Source organism: Meriones unguiculatus, chromosome 14 (genome assembly GCF_030254825.1).
Source record: "Meriones unguiculatus strain TT.TT164.6M chromosome 14, Bangor_MerUng_6.1, whole genome shotgun sequence".
Lineage (NCBI taxonomy): Eukaryota > Metazoa > Chordata > Mammalia > Rodentia > Muridae > Meriones > Meriones unguiculatus.
This window is the reverse complement of record NC_083361.1, coordinates 68316123-68341135: the sequence shown is the minus strand read 5'-3', so window position 1 is coordinate 68341135 and position 25013 is coordinate 68316123. Positions and strand designations below refer to the sequence as shown.

General features: G+C 47.1%; 1 long non-coding RNA gene across 2 annotated transcripts; it reads right to left on the bottom strand.

Moving 5' to 3' along the window:
- Positions 1-2811: 2811 nt before the first annotated feature.
- LOC110558669 (uncharacterized) lies at positions 2812-13356 on the bottom strand. Of its 2 annotated transcripts, XR_009585599.1 has the most exons (4): positions 13324-13356; positions 12545-12968; positions 5218-5438; positions 2812-3161 (listed from the first exon to the last, which is right to left on the bottom strand). It is a non-coding gene; the product is annotated as an uncharacterized LOC110558669 (long non-coding RNA). The 2 variants fall into 2 exon arrangements; XR_002477024.2 differs by lacking the exon at positions 2812-3161 and having other exon boundaries at positions 4965-5438.
- Positions 13357-25013: the final 11657 nt, after the last annotated feature.

The following is a 25013-nucleotide window of genomic DNA, read 5'->3' as shown; positions in this document are numbered from 1 at the left end:
GTAGAATATGAGCATCCAGTCTCCATTGGGTTGTTGAATATTTGTTTTTTCTCACAATGTTTCCATGTATGTAATAAATTTGTCTTTTCTTCCACCTAATTTCAGCTTTCTTCCTCTCTTTCCTTCCTTCATTTCTTCTTTCCTTTCTTGCTTTCTTCTTTATTTTATTTTATATTATATTTTATTTATTTTATTTTATTGAGACAGAGTTTTTCTGTGTAGCCTTGGATGTCTTGGACTCGCTCTGTAAACCAGCCTGGCCTCAAACTCAAATTAATCTGCCTGTCTCTTCCTCCCTGAGTGCTGGGATTAAAGGCCTGTGCCACCATGCCTCCTGGCTTAACTCAGGATTCCTATTTATCTCCTTTTTACTCTGGACTGTAATCAAAAGGCCAAATGGGATTATTTCCTATAAAAATGACTTTGGTCTTTTTGAGCCAAGGTTTTGTGATACAGCTGAGGTTGGCCTCAAATTCACTGTGGTTTTCCTGTCTTAACACCACCACACCTACCTCTCCCCAGACATCTTTTCAGCCAGGGACACTCAGTGGGCCCCACACCCAGACACCCAGGTAGCTCATACCGAGTTTGGCTGAGGGCTTCTCTCTTAAACACAATACGAGCGAAGCTTACCTCAAAGAGTCTTCATTCTTCCGGCACTCTCTCCTCTGCTCTCTCTAACCAGGTCCACCGGCTTTCAAAGTTCCAAGCCCTGTCCCTTCCTGTGTGTAGCTTAAGATGCTATAAAAGCTTCAGCCTCCCAACCCTTCTGACCTGTTCATTCTGTGGAATTCTTGCGTGCACACTGTAAGTTAAATACGGTTCTAAAGTCAAGCAAGGTGGCTTATACCTGCAATCCTGGAACTCTGGTGATTGAGGCAGAATTGCTTTGACTGGACTTCATAAGGAATTCTAGACCAGCTAAGGCTACATAGGATGACTATGCGTCATAAATGAAGAAAGAAAAGAAAGAAAGAAAGAAAGAAAAAGAAAGAAAGAAAGAAAGAAAGAAAGAAAGAAAGAAAGAAAGAAAGAGGGACCTCCCCAGTGCTGGGGATACGGTCCAGGGCCCTGTGCTTCAGAGGTATGTGCTCAAGCACTGAAACACACCCCCACCTCTCACCCCTTTGCCTGGCTGAACCCAGAGCCCTTCATCACAACAAGCGCAATCCCCCTGAGCTCTGCCCTGCATCTCTTTCAATCTGTGGGTCATGTGACTTAATTTAAAGCTCCATCATGGAACCTAGGAGGTAGAGGGAAGTCATTTTTTGCTCCCCTGCACGCTATCATTTGCTCTTGTGTTTGTGGCTATTCTGTGTACTCCTCCATACAACAAGCACTCCAGGAAGGCACCAGCCTTATCTATCTCAGTTTGCTCAACACTGACCCCTCAGCAGCATGCACAGTGCTTGAAATATGGGAGGTGCCCAGTAAATATTTGTCAGACGCGACTCTGGACAGTGCGGCAAGAGGTTAATGGTTTCCGGGTCAGCCTAAGCAACACAAGATCAGTGCCTGTCTCAAGTTGAAACATAACAACAAAGATAACCCAAACATTATTCAGTGAAGGAGTAACTGTACATCACTCTTTCAGCCGGAGGAGCAGTCCCTGTTTTATTTTATTTTTTCAAGACAGGGTTTCTCTGTGTAGCCTTGGTTGTCCTGGACTCACTTTGTAGAACAGGTTAGCCTCGAACTCACAGAGATCCGCCTGCCTGCCAAGGGCTGGGATTACAGGCGTGAACCATCTCGCTCCTGCTCCTTCCTGTCCCTGTTTTAATGTGTAGCAGGCTGTCTTGTCTTCTCCTGGCTTCCTACTCCCAGATCTCAGTAGAGTCTCTGGCTGGTAAGGTGACCAGCCTCTGGCTTCTCCTCACAGCCACTCTGCTCCCTTTGCCTGTCTGGAGCCTCCTGCCTTAAGAAGGGGATCTGAGGAAATTACACACTAGATCCCTGCATTGAATGCTACTGCTCTTGCAGCCAGCTAACCAAAAATGCAGAGGAATCTGTGTGTAGCTCCAGGAGACAGACTTCTTTCCCTTCCCCACCCACCTCGCTCTCCTTGCTCAGGGTTTCAGTGGAAAGGGTTAAATCGTTTACAGAAAGCTGTGAGGCAGCTCCTTCTACACTTGAGGGCTCTAGAGATGCTCTGTAAAAGGTCAGATGTTTCCAGAATCTCAACAGACAGCCAGTGTCTGTTTAAATAGAAAGACGACAAGTTCCCGGCACCCAGCCAGCCCTCGTGGGCAGCTCTCTCGCCTGGTTCTACAGGCACCAGGCCAGATGCCCGGACAAGAACACCCTCCACTCTCACCCTCCTGATAGCCAGGAGCAGGCTACAGTTTTCTGGGTCTCAAACCTGAGTCCTGCAGCCTAGACAAGACTGGCACCCCACTGCACAAACTCTCTGAGCCTGGGAATCCTGGGGGTGGCAACTTCTTGCAGATCCTGAACATTTTCAGCTGGAAGGCACTGTACTCTGACAGTGTTGGTTTAAAGAGGAGGCTGGGAACGGGGTAACTCTGCAGGCCGTAGAAAAATCCAGACCCAGAGCATGAAAGCCGGGCACCAATTCCGCCCTGGAACAAGGGACTGTGGGATGCTGGGTGTAGAGGGCCGTTTCTGGTGGCATGTGGGAGTGAGGTCAGAGGACAACCTGCAGCAATCAGTTCTCCCCTTCCACTAGGTTTTTTTGAAACGGAACTCGGGTCCTGCTGAGCCATCTTGTCCACCTCAACCTAAATGTTCAGCTTTGGAGGATTAAACAAACTATTGTTTATCTAACTACATATGAACATGAAAGCATGGGAATCTGCTGAAAGTATTAAATAGAAATGAAGAAAAAAAAAAACAGTATGTAACAGCATTTGTATTTTCTGATCCATTCATTTTAAAAATATATAAGTATGAACTTTGAGATGATGAAAAGGTGGGCTTTTTGCGGTATAGATCAGAGATAAAATATATGTGTCCCTGGGTTTGATTCCATATTCTCATTTTCCCCATACATGAAAAAAAAAAAAAGAAAAAGAAAAACAAACAAACAAGCAAACAAAAAACGCCAAAGCCAGGTGTGTTAATCTCACCTGTGGTCTCCATATCTTAGATATAAATGCAGGAGGGTCAGGTGGAATTCAAGACCATTTTCTGTTACTGAGAAGCTGTCACAAAGGGAACAAACAAAAGTCTTAAAGGGCAGGAACCAGCATATTACCAGTTCCTAATTTGTGGGGCTGGAAAGAAATGTTTCCTTATGTGCTTGCTGTGTTTACCACAGCTCATGATAAACAACAAGATAAAACGTTTCAACTTTTGTGTTCAGTTACTTCTTTTCTGTCTCATTTATCTATCTATCTATCTATCTATCTATCTATCTATCTATCTATCTATTTATTTATTTGAGGCAGGGTTTCTCTGTGTACCCTTGGCTATCCTGAACTCACTTTGTAGACCAGGCTGGCCTGGAACTCACAGAGATCCTCCCTGAGTGCTGGGATTAAAGGCATGTGCCACCATGTCCTATTTATTTGTTTGTTTGTGTGTTGTTTTGAGACAGTATCTCACTATGTAAACCAGACTGGCCTGGAACTCACAGAAATCCAACTGCTTTTGCCACCTGAGTATTGGGGTTCAAGTATTATTTTCTGCCGAAGCTTAAGGAAATCCATCCTCGGGGGAATAGGACCTGAGAGCCTGGGAGCCTGGAAACCCTGGTTTGTGTGATGTGTGACTTTGGGGAAGGCGTTGGGATGGCTAAAGTTGTATTTTAAGTTTAAATTGCTGTTCTTAAGATAGCTACAGAACCCAAGCCAGGTGGGGTGGTGTGTGCTTTTAATTACCCAGCACTCAGGAGGCAGAGGCAGGCAGATTTCTGGTCTACAGACTGAGTTCCAGACCAGCCAGTGCTACACAAAGAAACACTGTCTCAAAAACAAACACAAACAAAACCTCCACCAACAAAAAAACAGAGATCTATCAAACAAAGAAACAAAAAAATTCCTCTAACCTGTAAGCCCCATTTGCCTACCTACAGACAACTTCCTGGAAAGCTGGGGACTGTTTTTTACGTCAGATAACAAACCATGCATTCTCCCTTCTCTAAACAAGCCTGGTTGTACCAACTGCACAGCGTGTGCTTGATCACACATGGGCAGAAATTTATGGGTAGGATGTACCTCAGAAAGTAAGTCAGGATGTGATTGCACTGGATTGGACTGCGGTGGGTTTGGCCTTTATAAGCCCCTGATTAATGTAATTTGCCAACATACTGTGGAAATCCCAGGTATGGACCTGGACAATGCCCACGGTCGTTGCCAATGTTTAGTAGAGCTTGCTTCAAATTTGGCTCAAATGTTGGGGTAGTGGTCTTATTTTTACCCAGTTGGATTAATAGCAGCTAGGGTAGAAAGGAATTGTTTTTACCAACTTCTTTAAAGATGGGGGAGGAGGGCAAGATGGTTGTGGTAGTGCACTCCTTTAATCCCAGCATTCGGGAGGTAGATGTAGCCAGGGCTACACAGTGAAACCCTGTCTCAAGAAAAAAAAAAAACCTGGGGGGAGGAGAGGGGAGCTTGTTGGCCCCCAGCAGCAGAGTGGCAGAGGTAGGGGGATCTTTGAGTAACAGGCTGGCAGCTGGCCCGGTCTAGAGCAAGAGCTCCAGGCCAAAGAGGCCTATTTAAGAGAGGGACCCTGTCTCAGACAACAGAATTAACTCCAACTCCTGCCTATCATGGAGCTGAGCTGTTCCTGGCAGCGCTCGCTTACACTTGCTATATCACGTGACTACACTAGAGCCTTGGTTCCGCACACATGACCCCTTTGGGCTATGCAAACCATCTCACAGCCAAGCTCTTGAGACACCTGGTCTCAGATTCAAGATTAGTGTCTGTTGTGACTTGCAGTATTGTTAACTATACGTGCAACATTTTCTGCTCCTACAATAATAAAATAATAATAATAATAATAAATAACCATAGCCAGTCAGTGGTGGTGCAGCCTTTAATCTCAGCACTTGGGGGGGCAGAGACAGAGGCAAGAGCAGGCACATCACTCTCTGTGAGTTTGAGGCCAGCCTGGTCTACAAAGTGAGTTCCGGGACAGCCAGGGCCATTAAACAGGGAAACAATGTCTGGAAAACCAACCAAACAAACAAAAACCAAACACCTCTCCCCAAACACATTTATATTGAACATATATGTGTGTGTGTCTTACCCGTACCTTTGTGTGTGTGTCAGCACGTGCCTGTGGAGACGGGGAGTGGGCCTCGATCCCGTGGAACTGCAGTCTCAGACAGATGTGAGCAACCGTGCAGGTTCTGGGAGCCCAGCCCACATCCTCTTCAAGAGCAGCCAGTGCTCTTAACCAGGCCATCTCAGCTGCAGACACCGCTCTCCTTCTATAGACCCCTTCCATTTTGTCCACCTTCCAACTTCAAGCTTCTGTTGTTTTGGGTATGAAGGAGATTTATTGTGAGAAGTGGGAGGGGGGAAGAGAGAAGGGTCTGTGTCCCCTCTCCCCGCTAATCTTTCTCTTACCTAGGGTTAAAGGGTTGGTGGGAGGGAGGTGGAGACGTCAATACCCCAAATAAAATACAGTTTAAAGCTTAAATACTTAACTACTCTGTTAGTTGTTGCTTATTCATTCATTAATTAGCTTATTAGACATAGTCCCACACTATGGTCCCATCTAGCCTGGAATGCATTATGTGGCACAGACTGGCCTTCAACTCACAGGGATCCTCCTGCCTTAACAGTCCTCCTAAGTGAGATAACAGGTGTGAGCCACTCTGCCAGGTTGCTATTACTTTTAGTTTGAAAAATTATAAGCAGACATTTTTCTCATTGTCAAAAGATAAGGGGCTGGAGAGATGGCTCAGAGGTTAAGAGCACTGGCTTCTCTTCCGGAGTAACTGGGCGGAATTCTCCTGTCTGTTTAGGGTGGCTGGGTCCTTTTGGGGGCTATACCAATCTCTGTCAGCAGCAAATGCAGCAAGCAGTCTCCTCCAAGCCATCACACCATCAGTCCCTGGTGTTTTCAAACTGCTACACCTTCTCTTTCTGGCCTCCTCGTATTTATATCCCTCAGAGTCCTAGACTGGGAAGCTCTCTGTGCCGCATGAGGCGAGCCATTACCAGCTGGCAAAGACCATGTCCTGCAGGAGGCAGTTATCAGCTGTGGACAAACTATAGCCCAAACTAAAATCCCACACTTGGGATTAAAACAAAAACATATTTACAGAACGTAACTGAGTTTTTAAAGAAACCAAAACTTCCATTACAAGTAACAAGTAAGGGAGTCTGTCCTTACAGTAAACACCTAAAATTCTAGTACTTGGGAGATGGAGGTCAGAAGATCAGAAACTTTAGGTCATTCTCAGCTGTATTACAGGTTACAAGACAGGGCAATCTGTCTAGGAAGAAGAAGAAGAAGAAGAAGAAGAAGAAGAAGAAGAAGAAGAAGAAGAAGAAGAAGAAGAAGAAAAGAAGAAAGTTGGCTGGTGGTGGCATGACTTTAATCCCAGCACATGGGAGGCAGAGGCAGGCAGATCTCTGAGTCTGAGGCCAGCTCAGTCTTCAGAGTGAGTTCCAGGACAGCCAAGGCTATATAGAGAAACACTGTCTTGAAAAAAACAAACAAACAAAAAACAAAAAAGAAGAAAGAAGAAAAGAAAGAAAAAAGTAATAAGAGACAGTCATATATTATTCACTCTCCACTGCCCTGATCAGGGATTTTTTTTTTAATTCCAGAGCAGCCTTGAACTCCCTATATAGCCAAGGATGGCCAAGAACTTTTCTGACTCTCCAGCCTCCACCTTTTAAGTGGTAGAATTACAGTTATGTGTCACCATGCCTGTTTTATTTGGTGCTGGGTCTTGCCAGACAAGCAGTCTACCGAGTGAGCTAAGCCCCCAGCCCCCTTTTATTCTTAAAAGTGATAATTTTCTCTGTCCCTTTACATAAGTTTTATGTAAATTCTTTTCCTTTCTCCCCAGTGCTGAAGACCAAGCCCACAACCTTTCTAGGCAAATGTCTGTCGTGGAGCTTAACCCCAACCACTTCATGCTGTTGTAATGGCTGTATGTCTTCTCTTTAAACATACGACAGTGGTTTTTCTTTGTTGTTGTTTTGAGACGGGGTCTAACGACATAGCCTTGGCTAGCCTGGAGTTTGGTAAGTTGTTGGTAAAATGTTCTTTTGGAACGTATACACCTTACCCTTGTTCATTCAAATGATGAGTTCTCCCCCTCCCCCACTCTCTGGTTTCAATCTGGATATTGATTTGTGATACTTATTCTAAGCATCACCTGTCTCAACTTTGTGTAAACATTCAAAACAAAACAACCAGACACAATGTTGGGCAATAGAGAAGGAGTAGGTGGGAGAGGGGAGGAGCCAGAGGGCAGGAAAAGAGTGAACTATGAGGGCTTGGAGGTTTAAGAGGGAGTAATCATTGCCCAGCATTGTGTTCTAGGTTAACTAAATAAACCCAGTCTCTGTGTGGTGATTTGGTTATACAGCTGTTTAGGATTAGTACAGCTTTACCATATGATATATCAATAGTAAATATTAATCATCACCTACAACACTAAGTAGAACAGGCTGGGCTCGAACTCACAGCAGTCTGCCAGCCTCTGCCTCTCTGGGATTAAAGCTGTGTGTATCCAGCTACTACTATATTTTCTAATGGACCTACTTGAGAGACATACAGGCTGCTTGAAGAAGGTATTCAGAAAATGCATGCTCTACCTAAGCTACAGGTGTACATCAACAGTAAAGAAAGTTCAGCTGTTCATTTCCCCTTTTGTGGTTTATAGCTGACATTTCCGGTCCAACGTCAGCACTCAAGAGGTCAGTCCAAGTCTCCGGTAATGGATGAATAAGCCAAGCATGCCGACCCTTCCCAATCATGGATGAGGTGGCCTGTGGGTGGGTCTGCTGAACTTTCACGAGGGCCAGGGGCACAGCCGCTGAGGGAGCAGGGTGGGGGCTTGGGCACACCCCCTGCTGACTGGCCCTGACTCACAAGCTCAAGAGATAAGTTAAGGCTGTGGAAACTCCAAGGCTCTGAACGACTTCTGACTCATCACAATTATCCGTAACAAGTCATTTCACTTCTCGGTTTGTTTTCTTCCACAGCCAGCACTCACTCCTTGGAAAAGGCTTGGGGCATTACTCACTCAGATCTTTTTTAAAGATTATTATATTCAATTAATCTAGTGTGGGGGGGTCAAAGAACAACCTTTGCCAGGTCTCTCCATAGAACCATTCAGATCGTAAGAAAACTGAAAGCTGTTCCAAGAGTCCGCATTCCTCGCTCTTTGTTACCTAACCCGAGTAGACCTTGACCTTCCCACACAGGCAGTTCCTCAGTGGCCACAGATCCCACTGGCATCCAGCCTAAGGCAACTCGACTGACAGCAGTCACTTCCATCTGAGGCTCCCCTCCATTTCCTTTTTGAAATCTCCAGTGGCTCTTTTTTGTTTGTTTGTTTTTTTATTTGTTTTCAGAGTGAAATGCCTTTATGATTTTCTTCTGATTATGAAGGAAGAGTTTTCTCCCTCTACAATAAGGTTCAGGGACTGGGGTTTCTGGCTCAGCGGTAGAACACTTGCCTGAGCATACAGGAGGCTGGGTTCAAAGCCAGCCTCACAAAAATAAATGAAGAAGTAAAATAAAACAGACTTCACAAATTATCAAGAAGTGTAAAGAGAGTACCGGGCTGGGGAGATGGCTCAGCAGTTAAGGACACTTAAGAAGGACAGAGGAAGGTGACAGGCTTCATGGTACATGTCTATAATCCCAGAACTAGGAAGGATGAGGCAAAGGGATTTAAACAAAGGTCAAGGCAAGCCTATGCTATGAAGTGAGCTGCTGTCTCAAAAAAAGAAATAAAGAGTCAGTAATGCTGACTCACACCTATAACCTCCGCACCTAGACCCTGGCAAGAAGGATTGCCAAGGGTTCCAGGGCAGCCTAAGCTACAGAGTAAAACTCTTGTCTCCAGAAACAGAGTGAAAAGGTCATCCACAAGAGCATGCCCAAAGACACCAGCTTTGGCATTTTGGAGTACACACCTATAGACTCTTCACAGGAACCTTCACGCAGTACACACACATTTACAGAGTTATTACTCTATGTGTGGTTTCTGGTTTCCTTTGGAGGAACTGCCCTCTAGTTCATTATGTGGGTTCAGCAGGAGCCTCTTGCCTCCTCCCTTTCTGCTGCAAGATGGAGAAGAAGTCAATGAAGGGACCTAATTAGCCTTTAACGAGCTTAATAAAGGTGCCTAAAGATGGTGTTGTGCTTTTAGCAATTTAGCCATGAAGAGCTCCATCTTCCACGCAGCTGGATGAATTCACATGCAGATAAGCATGATGGGGGAAAAAAAATCCTGCTTGGAGTCAGACCGACTGAGTTTCTAGACCCGATTCTATCATTTTCCTGTGTGGGCAAGTCCCTGCACCTCTCAGCCTCGTGCGTGTACAGCTAAATAGAAGTCAAAACTGGGTGTGACAGGAAAGATGAAATTCACAGTAAATGGGGATTAATGTGGAGATCCGAAGCTGGGAAGCTGGTCAGTGGGCAGAGAAGGAGAGAATGGACCCTGGAGTGTGTTAGCACTAGTTTTTAAACTCTATTTTATTTGGGGTTCCTTATGCCTCTACCTTCTTCCCAACCCCCTGACTCTAGGTAGGAAAGAAAGAAGGTTAACAGGCCTAGGCCAGGTAGAGCTCTTTAGACTTCCTTCCCACTGGTTAGGGTTCTCGAGTTTGGGAAAATACCAACTTCAGTCGTCAGGATATCTAGCAGTCCAGTAACAGCAAACAGCAAATGCAGCAAGATGAACAACCAGCCTTTTTCCTCCTCTGTCCAGTTCCTTGAAATCTTTCTCTCTTTCTTTCTCTCAGAGAGTGTCCTTCAAAGTGTTCTTTCAAAGCCTCTGTTTCTCTCTCAGAGCTCTGGTATTTATATCCTCTCAGAGTCCTCAGTTAAACTATCTCCAGCTGACAAAGACTGCACCCTTCTTTGAGCCTCAAGAGGCTGTTATCAGCTCTGAAAAAACTAAGGCAGTCCCATATCCCACACTTGGGATTAAAACAAAAACATGATTACATCCCTACCTCCAAACCTTAAGGCTCCTTGAAGAAGAGGGGCCAGAAAGATTCTAAGAGCCAGACATGGCGGACATCTGTAGCGAAACAGTATTTGCTAAACACAACAAGGCCGTTGTACCCATGAACTCACAGTGGTCATGACTATATGCTTAAGACCTGTGAAAGATCAAATCGGCCAAAAGTCTAATATGAAAAAGTGAGGGGATCATGAAGCCCCAACCTAGTGGAGTCGCTATAGGCCGTGAAAGCTGTTTCAGAGGAGAGTCAGTTTTCTTTGGGGATGTGATTCTAAAGGGGCTACTCAAGCTGGGTGGTGGTGGCAGCGGCACACGCCTTTAATCCCAGCACTGGGGAAGCAGGGGCAGGGATCGCTGGTCTACAAACTGAGTTCCAGGACAGCTGGCGTTACACAGAGAAACCCTGTCTCAAAAAAACAAATCAAAACAAACAAGCAACAAAAAAAGGAAGCTACTCGAATTCCTATAGATGGCCCCACATCCATGCACTAGCAAGCAGCACAGGTAGTAGTGCGAGGGCTTAAAAACAAAGCACATGAAAGTGGAAGAGAAAACTGGTGGAGGGGCAGGGGAGCAAACAGAGGGGAGGGAATGGGGAGAATAGATTTAATCTGGACATGTGTGCATGTATCAGGACATGTGTGCATGCATGAAATCCTGAAAGAGCAGAAAGATTTTTTTTTTAAAGCTTTGTGTGATGCAGCAGGAGATCATCAAGTACTGTGTGGTATGTGGTATGTGCTGTGAGCTTAACTACACAGACGCTGCGCTGTGATTCACGGGCAGAAAATAAAAAGAAACTGGGATGGTCCAACCCAGGAAGAAGACAAGACTTTTAGAGTTTCCCGGGATGTTACCTGCAGGTAATGTCCACACGTCAACCTTCTATATCTACTGCTTCTCCTCCATACGTTCAATCAGATGAATATTTAAAAAAAAAAATTATTAGGGTCTGGCTAGGTGGTTCTCGCCTTTAATCCCAGCGTTTGAAAGGCAGAGGCAGGTGGATCTCTGTGAGCTTGAGGCCAACCTGGTCTATATACTGTGATTGGGTTCCAGGGCAGTCAGGGCTACACAGTGAGACCCTGTCCCAACAGTAAAAAGAACAGAGCAATTGTGGATGCATCTATGCCGAACCTGTACATAGTACAACAACTATTTACTTAATGAGAAAGGATACTAGGCAGGGAGAAAGGCAATTGAAAGAGCCATTTGCGGGGATGGAGAGACCGCTCAGTGGTTAGGAGCACTGTCTGCTCTTCCAGAATGGACCCAGGTTCAATTCCCAGCACCCACAATGGCAGCTCACAACTGTCTGTAATCTCAATTCCAAAGGATCTGACACCTTCATACTAATGCACATGAAGTAAAATTAAATAAATAAACAAATAAAAGGAAGAAAGAATAGCTCGGTCAGCAATGACACCATTGATGAAGTCATCAGGAGTTCCCTATGCCCAACCAAAGCTGAGGACCTGACCTCCTGCCGCCAGGAGAAAATCTGATCTAACTCACATACTATAACTTTGTTTCTTGTTTGCTTTTCTGTTTGTTTTTTGAGACACATTGCAGACCAGACCATGCTGGTCTCAAACCCAGAAATCCACCTGCCTCTGCCTCCCTGAGGGCTGGCATTACAGGTGTGTACCACTGTACCCAGCTTTGTTTTGAGACAGGGCTTCACTCTGCAGTCCAGGCTGGATTAAATTTAAATGTAGCCTACTAAAACCCACAACAATCCGCCTGTTTCGGACCGCCAAGCACTGGAACTAAAGGTGTGACTTGTCATTCACAGCTGCAACTGTGCCTTTTTCTCTCTTCCTCAACTCCTAGCTGCTGCTGCTGGGCTCTCTCTGGTGTGTCTAGATTAAGAATCAACAAAAGTTGCTGGGTTGTGGTGGTGCCGGCCTTTAATCCCAGCACTTGGGAGGCTGAGGCAGGTGGATCTCTCTGAGTTTGAGGCCAGCCTGGCCTACAGAGGGAGTTGCAGGACAGCCAGGGCTCCACAGAGAAACTCTTTCAAAAAAAAAAAGTCAAGCAAAGAGAATTTTGTTCCTCCAACCCCTGGTGAAAACAGCGTCTCTAAGGGTTTTGCTTTTACTTTGGTTTTGAGACAGGGCTCTTTGTGTGGTCTGTGCTGGCCTTGAGCTCATGATCTTTCTGCTTTGGCCTCCTGAGTTCGGAGCTCACACAGTCCCCCCTGTGTTTACATTGAATCAGGTGTTCTAGGTTATCTAGAGATAAGTTCAAGTTTGTGACAGGATGAACAAATACTCTATATTCTGGTGTCCAGAGAAGTCTTGGAGGCAGTCTCTCCTCACACCCTTAAGGCTGCTTTTTTCCCCCTTTTGATTTTTTTTTTTTAAATAAAAAACCGTTTTAGCTCAGAAAAGTTCAGGCAAGATTACTTACCTTTCTTAAAGTAATTCTAAATACATCGGTTCTGTACAGCGACGATGGAAAATGGCCTTAATGTGCGGATTACTCCTCTTCAGTTATTGGCATGCCTGGCTTGATGTCTTGGGAATGGCTTCCTAACCCTTGACCCTTGGTTACCTGAGGCCAGTGGTCTTGGGCAAGTTCTACAATCCTCTGGGCGCCTCCATCTTCTCGTGTGTGAAATGGGTTTATGATCCTGCCCTACCTGTCTAACAGAGCTGCCGTGAGGCACTGATGAGGCACCTCGTGTGAAAGTGATTTGGAAATCTCCCCAGGTTCACACCCGCAAAGCTCCTGCCCAGAGCAGAGGAGCTAAGAGCATCAGCAGGAAACTGGGTTCCGGGTGGAGACTACAGGATCCTGCAAGCACTCCGGGTACCTGCGCTGCCCGGGACACCTGAGAAAATAAAGGAAAGGGCCTTGAGGAGATGGGATTCCCGGGAGAGGGCAGGCAGCACCTAGAAGGCTAGCTGGGCTTTGGAGACAGTTCAACAACTGACAGCAACTGTTGAGCATGCGCAAAGCCCCGACGCCTTCTGCAAGCGCGATACGGTGAGAAGGGTGACTTTGCTGCTGCACGCCTGTAATCCCAGCACTCGGGAACACAGAGGCAGGCAGATCTCTGAGTTTGAGGCCAGCATGGTTTACAGAGTGAGTTCCAGGACAGCCAGGACTACACAGAAAAACCCTGTCTCAAAAAAACCAAAAATAAATAAATAAAAGAGGTAACACCCGAAGACACCCCTGAGCACCTGAGCGAGAAGGACAGCCACAGGAAGACCTGGGGCGCCAAGTGTTCTCAGAGAAGGGGACAGCGAGTTAAAAAGTCCCAGGGCAACAACCTCTGACCACATGATCCTGTTGCAGGCGCCTGGCTGGCAGCCCATGGGGCGGGGCGGGGCGGGGCGGGGCCAGGGGTGGGGGCAGGGAGCAGGCTTGTGGCAGGCCTGAAGGACCTTTCAAACTTGATCTAGTTTGTGCTCCACAAAGATCACCCTCCACTGGGACTGAAGTTTCCTTTTCTGGAGGCTTTGTTCAGGTCACAAGAGAATTTGCAAGCCTGGCACAGGCATTAACCACGAACACCCCCCACCCCCCAACTCCCCTTCAAAAAAAAAGCTAAACTAAACAGTAGGAAACCCAAGCCATAGAGAGCCTGGCTGGCTAGCGCTGGGGCACCCTGTTGCTCTATTCTCCAGCTGGCATTCAAGCGCCATCTTTGATCCCAGCCTCAAAGCCCTAGTCTCTACCTCCAAAGGCCAATCCTCAGAGGGTTTACAAGGCCACAGAGCAGGAAGGAGAACCTGCAAGGGTTCCTCCTAGCGCCCCAGGACTTCCTGCTTCAGCCCATGACACTGATCCTGGTGCTGAGCTCCAGAAAGGAAGAACAGAGTCCAAGCTGGGTCCCGTCCTGTCACCAAGTTCAGCTCTCAACCCTGAGTTGGCAGAGGCAGGGATGCGGAAGAAGGGTAAATTCCCTGAACCTGGGCAGCCACGAGCAACGTGATGGAGGAGGAAACTGGCCTCCAGCCAGCCAAACATTGCCTGTCTGAGCACCTGCAGTCTTTGTTCCCTTGATTCCACTGTAAACTTTTCCCAGGCACCTGCGCTGAGTCTTAGGAGCAGCTGGGCCGGCAAAGGGGCTCCCACGGGATCTGGTTCTCAAGGAATGGTCTCATGACCCTGTGGGAGGTCTCATGATATAATTTCAACAATACCGACCAGAGCCGTCCACTGATGCGGTCAAGCTGGTCATTTTCTGAAGCCTCACAACAAACCCGAGAAAGGTGTCATGATCACCCCCATTTTACAGATTAGAAAATGGAGCTACAAACCACTTAGATGACCAGTCCAAAGGTCATGCAGTGCAAGGAAATGGAAATATAATAAACCCTGGAACCAGAAAACCTTAGTCCCCTGACCTTGGGCAAGGCATTTAAGCTTTGTCTGATTCTTGGAACTAGAGACAAGGCAAAGTTGGTCGAGTACTTACCCAGAATGTCAGGAAGCCCGGGCTTCAATCTCTGGCACCCTAGAAACCAAGGGTGTTGTCCAGCCATGCCTGTAATCTCAGGTCAGAAGGAGCACCCAAGAGCAGTAGTTCAAGGCCATCCTCAACTACATAGTAAAATCAAGACCAGCCTAGCCTACTTAAGACCTAACTGTCAAAAACAAGCAAATAGGGTGTGGAGAGATGGCTCAGTGGTTAAGAGCACTGGCTGTTCTTCCAAAGGATGCGGGCTTGATTTCCAGCTGAGCATACGGTGGTTTGAAACCTTCTGTAACTCCAGTTTGAGGGCACCTGAAACTCAATTCTGGCCTCCCTGGACACCAGGCACACACATGGCACACAGACACACATGCAGGCAAAACATTCATACATACAAAACAAAACAAATAATAAATTGTGTTTTGTTTTTCAAGACAGGGCTTCTCTGTGTAGCCTTGGCTATCCTGGAACTTGCTCTGTTGACCAGGCTGGCCTCAAATTTATAGAGATCTCTGCCTGCCTCCCAAGTGCTGGGATTAAAGGTGTACACGGCCACCGCCTGACATGAATAAATGATTCTTCAAACAACAGTAACAAAAACCTTCCACTAGTTCTGACCGCTGAAAGCTACTATGCAGATCAAATGAGCAGACTGGGCCTGTAGCTCATGCATGGGCTGAGCCCATGTTTAAATGCAAGGTCACGGTCTCCATTCTCCGTGCCAAAACCATGCCCCGGTTAATTGGTTTGATATAAGCATAGTGTTAGCACACATCCATCTTGTCTTCCTTCCCAGTTCCCGTAGGGGCACTGTGACTTTGGGCATAATACCAGCCAAACCTGGGCCTCAGTTTCCTCATCAGGCATGTAAGTACAGTACTATTACCTGTCAAGACCATTAAGGCCTGACGCTGCATTGCTGAGGCCATCCAGAAACTGACATTTACAGTTTTACATATGCCGACTTCAAAATTGTCCTTCCTGCTTTCTACCAAAGAACACAAATAGAAAAGCCATTCTCCGTGGTTGCTCATTTAAGAAGAAAGGTGCTATACTACTAGGCTTGAAGGATTTTCTCAGAAGGAAAAGCAGACACAAGAGCACAAGTTATCACCAGGCTACTAGGATTCTCTCTAGGTCCATACCCTAGGACAGGACACATAAGACATTGTGGCAGCAATGCAAAGTGACAGATGACTGGTTGGTTCACGGAGAGTCTGGGGAAAATCCACCAACGAATTCTGGCCCTAAAAAAAAAAATAGGCAAATAAAAAAATCTTTTCCTATAAAAGCTAGCCGAAAATTATCACTATTACTAGAAAGGGGACTGCAGGCATGTCCAATAAAGGGGAATAGAGGACTGATGCTATCACCATCTGTAGAGTGTTTGCCTAGCATACCTGAACTGCACATATTGATTGTGGTGGCACAGTCCTAAAATTCTAACACTTAGGAGGTACAGGCAAGAGGATCAGAAGTTCAAGGCCATCCTTGACTATACAGTGAGTGTAGGGCCAGCCTGGGATACATGAAATCATGTCTCCTCCCCACCACCAAAAAAAAAAAAAAAAAAAAGAATAAACACAAGAACACAGACACCAGAGTGTGGTCCCAGCTCTTCCCCGGAGGCTCCTCCATGCCCCTCACGGTCTGCAGAGCCATTTCTCTCTCTGGTTATCCAAGTGGGGACTGCCAACTCTTTGGCATCACTACCTCTGGGCACAGTAACTGGTCCACTAGAAAAGTGAGTGACCTACAGGAGCCTGGATTTTTAAATGTGGAGCTGGAGGGAGAAATTCTTACTGGGTTGCTGAGCTGGCAGGATTCAAATGCAGAGCGGCAGGCAGCCATTCTCGGGGGCGAGAAAGGCTGTTCGCAGAAGCAGGTGATGCTGGAACAGGCAGAAGCCCAACTTCCAGGCAGAGTGTCCCTGTCTTCCCTCCCAACCGCCGTTTTTGCAGTGAATGAGGAAACCAGATTCCCTGCCGTTGATGACATCACAGGAGCCTCGCTCAGGAGCTAACAAACACACCAGTTCAGTAGGGGAGATGTCCTGGGCGGGACTGGATGGCCTGCTAAGTGAAAGTTTTGGGCAGTCTAGACTGGGCAGTCACAGACAGACATGATCACCTTGTTCATCCAGTCAGATCCCTCAGGCCAGGTGTGGAGTTAGTCACTAGAAATGACCATAGCGGATGCGAAACACAGAGTCCCCTTTTCACTGCCTAGGACTGGTGGGCTTGAGGAAGGCAGCGAAGGATGGTCAAGTCTGACTAGGCAGGGAGAGGAACAGGGGGTATTCTCCACCAAGGTAAAAGCTTAAATAAAGATAAGGAGGTGTAGCCATAATTCCAGAATGTGGGAGGCGGAGGCAGGAGGATAATAAGTTCAAGGTTAGTCTAGACAACATAGGGAGGAGAGATTCTCAAAAAAAAAGAAAAAGAAAGAAAAGAAAAAGAAAAAGGGAAAGCAGGACTAGAGACGTGGTTTAGTGATGGAGTGTCACTGACCTTTATCCCTGTCCTTGGGGGAAAGTGATAGCGGTAGAAAATTAAAATCTAGGACCATGGCAACATCTCCAAGCTGCACTGTGCCTGGCTGAAGTAGGCACTTGACAGGTGGGTGTTTCTTTTATGTATGAATAGATAAAAGAAGGAAGGAGGGAAGAAAGGGAGGAAGGAAGGAAGTTAGCAGCTTGGTTAGAAGCTGGTCATTGAAGTGGGCAGAAGAGCCACTTTTTAAAGAGTGTAAGGTCAAGGGAACGAGACCGAGGCCAGACCACAGACATTCTTGCTGAAAAAAAAAAAAGTAGACTTTGCCTAAGTCACACTACTCAGTCCCAACTCTGGCAGGCCTGAGAGCCAGCTGCGGCCGACCCCACCCTGTGTGCCCCATCTCTGTTGTGGTTGTCACACCCACACTCTCCTGGCGCTCTCTAACCAGGCTCCACCCAGCACTTTAACCCGAATGGCAGTCTTCACCAGGTCATGCCCCAGACACCGCCTGCCCTGCTGGCTTCTGGGCAGAGTTGCCAGCACAGCACTCCTGCCTGCTCTGCAGCTTAAATATGACCTCCACCCCTCGGCCTCTGCACCCCAGACACATGCAGCAGCTGGGGTGTCTGGAAGAGAGGATGTGATTTGGGGTCCATGGAAACCCGGCTCTTGGTCTCCAGGGTATCTCTTTCATCTCTGTAAGTCGGCAGGCTCGACGTAGCTACAGCCCCTGTAGCTTGTTCTTAGCCCAGGACTAGGGAGAACAGGTGCCCCTGTGGCCAAGAGCTGCCGGGCATCCTCACCTTCACAGATATATTTTGTAACTTTTTTTTTTTTTTTTTAAACAAAATAAAGGGCCAGCAAGCTGGCTTAGGGATGCCTCTGAGCCTGATGACCTGACTTTGATCCCTAGGACCCGTGGAAGGACATAACCAGCTTCTGGAAGACATCCTCTGACCTTCACACATGCTCTCCCCTCAGTAAATAAATGTAAACAAAACAACAACAACAGAACCATAAACCATTTAAACCATACAAAATAAAGCTCAGTTAGTTGTAGAATATATGTGAGGCTCTGGGTTCTATTCCCAACATTACATTAAAAGCTAAAAAACAAAGCCAGGCAGGCAATGGTGGTGCGCGCCTTTAGTCCCAGCACTCCAGAGGCAGAGGCAGGCGGATCTCTGTAAGTTTGAGGTCAGCCTGGCCTACAAAGCAAGTCCAGGATAGCCAGGAATGTTACACAAAAAAAATTCTATCTTGAAAAACCAAAACCAGGGGCTGGAGAGATGGCTCAGAGGTTAAGAGTGCTGATTGTTCTTCCAAAGGTCCTGAGTTCAATTCCCAGCAACTACATGGTGGCTCACAACCATCTGTAATGAGATCTGGTGCCCTCTTCTGGTGCATAGGCATGCATGTAGGCAGAATGCTGTATAAATAATAAATCTTATTTAAAAAAAAAAAAAGAAAATTAAAACCAAAACCAAAAACAATACAAAAACAAAACAAAATCATTTTTAAAAAGGACTTAGAAGGTGGTCTAAGTTTTCCAAAGCCAAATATCTGCTTTCCTTCTTTCCCTTTCCTCTCCTTCCCTTTTTCTCTAAGTCCCCACCCCGCTTTGGTCTTTTTGAGACAGGGACTTTATATAGCCCTGGCTATCCTGAAACTTTAGGCTCTGGAGACCAAGCTGGCCTCAGACCCACAGAGATCCACCAGCCTCTACCCACTGAGTGCTGGGATTAAAGGCGTGTGCCACCAGGCCCCTCAGCTAGAGTCACACGCAGCTGTGAGATGGCCGACATGCATGCTGAGACTTGAACTCAGGTCCTCCGGAGGAGCAGTATCTGCTCCTAACGGTTTAGCCATCTCTCCGGTCCCTCATCAGTTCTTTCGTAACTTACCAGCTACTCAGAAAGAGACGTGATATCTGAAAAACTTCAGACTGCCAGGCCTATGGGAAGATGTTTTACAAAGATGCAGCTTTCTACTCTTTTGATCCCAATAGCTTTATCAGCTCAAACAGAGGGGCTGGTGGGATGGCTCAATGGGTAAAGACATCTGCCACCAAGCTTGGTGACCCCAAGTTCACTCCTCAGGGGGTAAATGGAACTCGTGAATGATCTCTGACTTTCACATGAACACCTTGGTGTGGGGGGGAGGGGAAGCACATGTTCGTTCACACACACACACACACACACACACACACGTAATAAAATAAGGGCAAGGCCAAGAGTTTCCCACCACACATTCCTCTGCGTTCAAAGCCCAGCTTTCCAGCTATGTAATGTTCTTTGCAGTGGGCAAACCTACGTCTATGTCTGTGATGTTAATTTACAAGCATTTTTGCATGTGTTAGGTAATGCCCGCATTTGTGCTGGTAGCTGTTGGGGTGGGTGAGGTTGGGGAAGAGGATTCCAAAATCCCAGAAGACAGACCCTGCTCCCTTAGACACAACAAACATGGGCAAACACACCTGCAAGCCATTACAACACTACAGCAGCGTCACCAAACGCGTGTGTGCTCACCACAGTCATCTGAGTGGGAGCGAGGCCAGAGCCTGGGGCCTTGTGAGGGCTCCAGAGATGTCAAGGTGGACAGCTGCACGTCTCTGGAGACACCACCATAATGCTCCCAAAGCGCCATGGCTCACCTGGCACCTTCTGCTCGCGCAGACCCCCAGCCACCAGAAGAGGTGGCGCATGCCAGGATCCCCAGCGCTGGAGAAACGGAGGCAAGAGGATCACAAGATTAGACTGCATTGCAAGAGCCTGTTCCAAAAAACAAAGAGCAAGCGCTCTGACGTCCTTCCCGCCTTCTTGGCGGTGCTGGTATCTTAACAGCTGTCTGTTTGCCTCTCCACCTTCTTGCTCCAGCCATAGGGCTGCCTCTCGGGGTGAAATGGGAATCAGACCAGTTCCGCCAGGCTCAAATGTTCACCTATGCCTGCCCTTGGGGGTCTAAAGCTGGACCAGGACGCCAGAGAACCTCTCTAAGCACACCCCTGCTCATGCTCTCATCTCCTTGTTTGGAGGAAACAAAGTCCTGAGGGCTCTGGATCCCAGAAGTGGGGTGTGTGTGTGTGTGTGTGCTGTCCTTAGATTTGAACTTGCTTGGTTTTGGCTAGGCACTGGATGACCATTTTGGACTCCACATTCTGGCTCCTGAACATGGGGTGTGAGGCAGAGCATCATTCGGCTACTTTTGGTAGGAGGAGCAAGGGGCTTAACCGCTGTGTTATTTATTTTTCTTGTTGCTGAGACAGAACACCTAATGAAAGAAGCTTAAAGAAGGGGTTGAGCAGGCGTGCTGGTGCACGACTTTAATCCCAGCACTGGGGAGGCGGAGGCAGATGGAACTCTGAGTTAGACGCCAGCCTAGCGTGGAGAAGGGATGGCGGCAGGAGCTAGAGGCAGCTCGTTCCGTCGTACCTGCTGTCAGGAAGCAGAGAGAAAGGAATGCTGGGGCTCAGTTTGCTTTATCCTTTCAATTCCGTCCAAAACCCCAGCTAGTACATTTAGGGTGGGTCTTCCTACCTCAACCCAATCTAGGAAGCCCCTCACAGACACGCTCATGGATTTGTTTTCTTGTGATCCTAAATCCCATCAAGTCGATCTTCACAATCATCAAGGACATCCGTTGTTCACTTGCTAGGGAGTCCCTTGGGAGAGTGAGGGTCAAGTCAGTCGACAGCTCAATGAAGACTCAAAAGTTTCCATTCGTGGGTTCCGCTCCTCTCCATAGGGTCTGTGTCACCTGTAGTGCCTGGGGCTCACTCTGCTCCACAGCCCTATCACCAGAACATTGCTTGGTTTTTGCCAGTCTGATGTGTGAAAACACGTTACGGAGTTATTTCTATCTTGATTTCTTTTATTACGTGAGGCTGATGCTATGGATTACATAAGGCTCCCTGCAGTCTGCCCAAAGTTTGGCTGGTAAGGCTTGCTTATTTTTATTTTATGTGTGTGTGTTGTCTATGTGTACGTAAGTGTATCACATGGTTGCAGTGTCTGAGGAGGCCAGAAGAGGGCACTGAATCCTCTGCAGCTGGAGTTACAGATGGTTGTGAACTGCTATGCGGGACCCAGGTCCTCTACAAAAGCTCTTAACTGATATTAACTACAAAAACCTCTTTAGTAATTATAGCAGCTTATCTGCAACTTTACAGGCTGCAGATAAAGGGGTTGTTTTGTGTTTTTGTGTGTGTGTGTGTTTTTGTTTGTTTTTTTGTTTTGTTTGTTTGCTTGCTTGCTTGGCTTTTCAAGACAGGCTGTCTCTGTGTAATTTTGGCTGTTCTGGGCTCACATTGTAGACCAGGCTGGCCTCAAACTCACAGAGATCCGCCTTCCTCTGCCCCCCCCCACCGCCCCCAAGTGCTGGGATTACAGGCATGAGCCACCTGGGCAGTTAAACCCACTCATGCCTCCTTCCTCATCAAACTGCACATTTTAAAAAATATCTCCCTGCTCTCTCTTGCTGTAGATCTGATTAAGAACAGCCAGTAGTAAACAGGCCACAATCCAGACATTATGCTAGCTTTCATTCTCTTTCCTCTCCCAAGCAACTTAGTCCATTAATTTTTAATTCAGGCTCATTCCATATTTCAAGACCCTGGGAGAATGCAGGCAGATTCTCTGCCAACATGTAGGATGAACGGATTTAGCGTAACGCTATAATCAAACCCACATAGCTGAGACCTTGGATATTTACCGTCATGTTACCTTTGTAGAAATGGAAAAAAATAAATAAATTTAACATTTCTGGACCAACATGGCTGGTAATTTCGGTACAACACCAACTCAATGAGCTAAATACTGTGTTTGCGTTTTGAGACAGGGTCTCACTATATGTCCCAGACAGAACTTGAACTTTTCTCTTTCATTCTTTTGTTTATTTGTTTGCTTGATTGTTTGTTTATTGTTTTTTTTTTCAAGACAGCATTTCTCTTTGTAGCCCTGGTTGTCCTGGGCTCACTTTGTAGATCAGAGTGGCCTGGAACTCATAGCGATCCTCCTGCCTCTGCCTCCCTGAGTGCTGGGATTAAAGGTGTGGGCCACCACACTGTGCTTTTGTTTTTGTTTTTATTTATTTATTATATAATGTTTTGCCTGCATGCATGCCTGCATGCCAGAAGAGGGTACCATATCTCTTTATAGATGGTTGTGGGTCACCATGTAGTTGCTGGTGATTGAACTCAGGACCTCTGGAAAAGCAGACAATGCTCCTAACCTCTGAGCCATTTTTTTTTTTTTATTTTTCCCCCCCTGAGACAGGGTCTCTCTCTCTCTCTCTCTTTCTCTAACCCTGGAACTCCATCTATAGACCAGGCTGGCCTTGAACTCAGAGACTCACCAGCCTCTACCTCCCCAGTGTTGGGATTAAAGGCATGAGCCACTACTGCCCAGCTGCTGTGCTGCTGCTGCTGCTTCTCCTTCTTCTGTTCTGTTATTGAGACAGGGTCTCTCTGTGTAGCCTTGGATGTACTGGACTCGCTTTGTAGATCAGGATGGCCTGGAACTCACAGCCACCGGCCTGCCTCTGCCTCCCCAGAGTGCTGGGATTACAGGCGTACACCACAGTGCCTGGCTGCTGCTACTACTTCTTCTTCTTCCTTTTTCCCTCCCTCCTTCCTTCCCTCCCTCCCCACCTTCTCTCCCATCCTCTCACACACACACCTCCCCCCAGTGTCTTACCATGTAGCTTTGGCTTTGCTGTCCTGGAACTTGATACATAGACCATAGACCAGGCTGGCCTTTAACTCACACTCCCTTGTTAAAGGTATGCTCCACCATGCCCAAAACCCTCCAACTTTTCATCGTCCTGCCTCAGTTTCTCAATTGCCGGGATTACAGACATACACTATCCTATGCCCAGATCTCCCAGTCATCTGTTCAAATGGGGTGCTCGGCAGCCAGGGCTCTAATAGGCTCAGGCCACCGGACCCATATCAATTTCCAGCGGTCAGGCACTTGTTTATGAGTCTTCCGCTGTGCAGGATGAGCTAAGTGCTCATTCCTCCCAGCGAAGCTCAGGCATAAACCCCTTCAGGCCTGCCGCCAAGATCCCACTGCCTGATCGGTCCCCCTTCCGTTTGGGTTCGGCAAACACCGCCCTTCCCCCAGCTCCTGGCAGGCTTGCTCTTTCTTTCATCTTCTCTTTCTGCAGGGAACCCACAGTTCCTTTCAATTGGCCTCCCCAGCAGTATTCTATGACAGTCATTTATTCCCTCCTTTATGAACAGTAACATAAGCTCTGGCAAGAAGAGGTGGAAAACTCAGCCGAGTGGGAAGATGAATGAGGAAAACAGCTCAGAGCCCCGTTACCTGAACTCCAGCGCGGCTAACATTTCAGTGTCCACGGAGGCCATTCTGACGAGTCTTCAATACCATTCTGTGCTTCTTTCTTCTTTAAAAAAAAAAAAAAAAAAAGTCCCATTAAATCTGAGCTCCAATCGCCAGGATCTTATGTGCTCTACCACAAAGAGATTCTACTACGGGATGGATCACTATGAGCATGCGTAAAAGTTAAGTACAAGGGCACTTTCAGAACCAGCGAGAACAGTCACCGGAACGCAGATGTTTCAAGAGCACAGGGAGGTCCCTTTTAGAATGGTGGGCTTTGGAGAGGCTGAGGTGGAGGGAAGGACAGGGTCTCACCAAGTAGCCTTTGCTGGCCTGAAACTCCCTCGTAAACCAGACTGTCCTCCAACTCAAAGGCTCATCTATCCTCTGCCTCTCAGTGCTAGGACTAAAGCCTTGCTCCACCCACCAACCTTATACAATTTTGTTTGATTGGGTTTTCAGTGTTTCGAGACAGGGTTTTTCTGTGTAGCCCTGGCTGTCCTGGAACTCACTCTGTGGACCAGGCTAAAACCTTAAACTCACATAGATTCACCTGCCTCTGCCTCCCTAACGCTGGGTTTAAAGGCCTGCACCATTACCACCGGGCCTGGCACTTCTTTTTTAAGACAGTTTTCTGTAGTCATATCTGGCCTCAAACTTGCGAGGTGTCTGGGGTTTCTGGTCCTCCTGTGTCTACCTCCGGAGGGCTGGGGTTATAGGCAAGCTGTATTGACGGAGTGCTGGGGCTGGAAGCCAGAGCTTCAGAACACTAGGTAAGCACTCTCCCAGCTAGGTACATCCTGCCGCTGGTGCATTCACTGCTTTGCAGTTACAATAATGTAACATGTTTGTAGGCTGAGTTGTGTCTCTCAAAATTCCTGTCTGCCTTTGCTGGGAGGCAGGGTTTAGAATTCCAGAACTCAGAAAGCTTACCCTGAGTTCAAGGCCAGGCTAGGCTGCAGAATGAGCATGGAGAGAGAGAGAGAGACAGAGACAGAGAGAGATGGCTCAGCAGTTAAGAGTACTTGCTGCTCTTGCAGAGGACCTGGGTTCAATTCCCATCCCAAATGGTGGCTCACACTCATCTGTGACCCCAAATCTCTGGGATCTGATGCCGGCCTCTGGCAGTACCAGACACACACACGACACTCATACATACATGAAAGCAAAACATTTGCATATGGAAATAAGAGTTTCAAATATCTATGTTCCCCAGTATAGTGATACATGATCTGAATTCCAGATTCAGGAGGCCCAGGCAGAAGAAAGAGGGTAGGAGGCCAATCTTGTCTACATATTGAGTTCCAGGCCAGCCGGGGCTGTAGAGCAAGGTCCTATCTCAAGATTAACTAATAATGAATTAGTTAATTAATTAGCAAAATAAGGCTGGGCCTGGTAAGGCATGGCTGTAATCCTACTACTTGGGAAGCAAGAGGATTGCCATGAATTCAAGGCCAGCCTGAGCTACATAGTGATTTCTGAGGCAGCCTGGATTACAGCCTTGTGTCAAAAACTATGACAAGGGCTAGAGAGGTGGCTCAGCGGTTAAGAGCATTGTCTGCAATTCCAGAGGTCCTGAGTTCAATTCCCAGCAACCACGTGATGGCTCACAACCA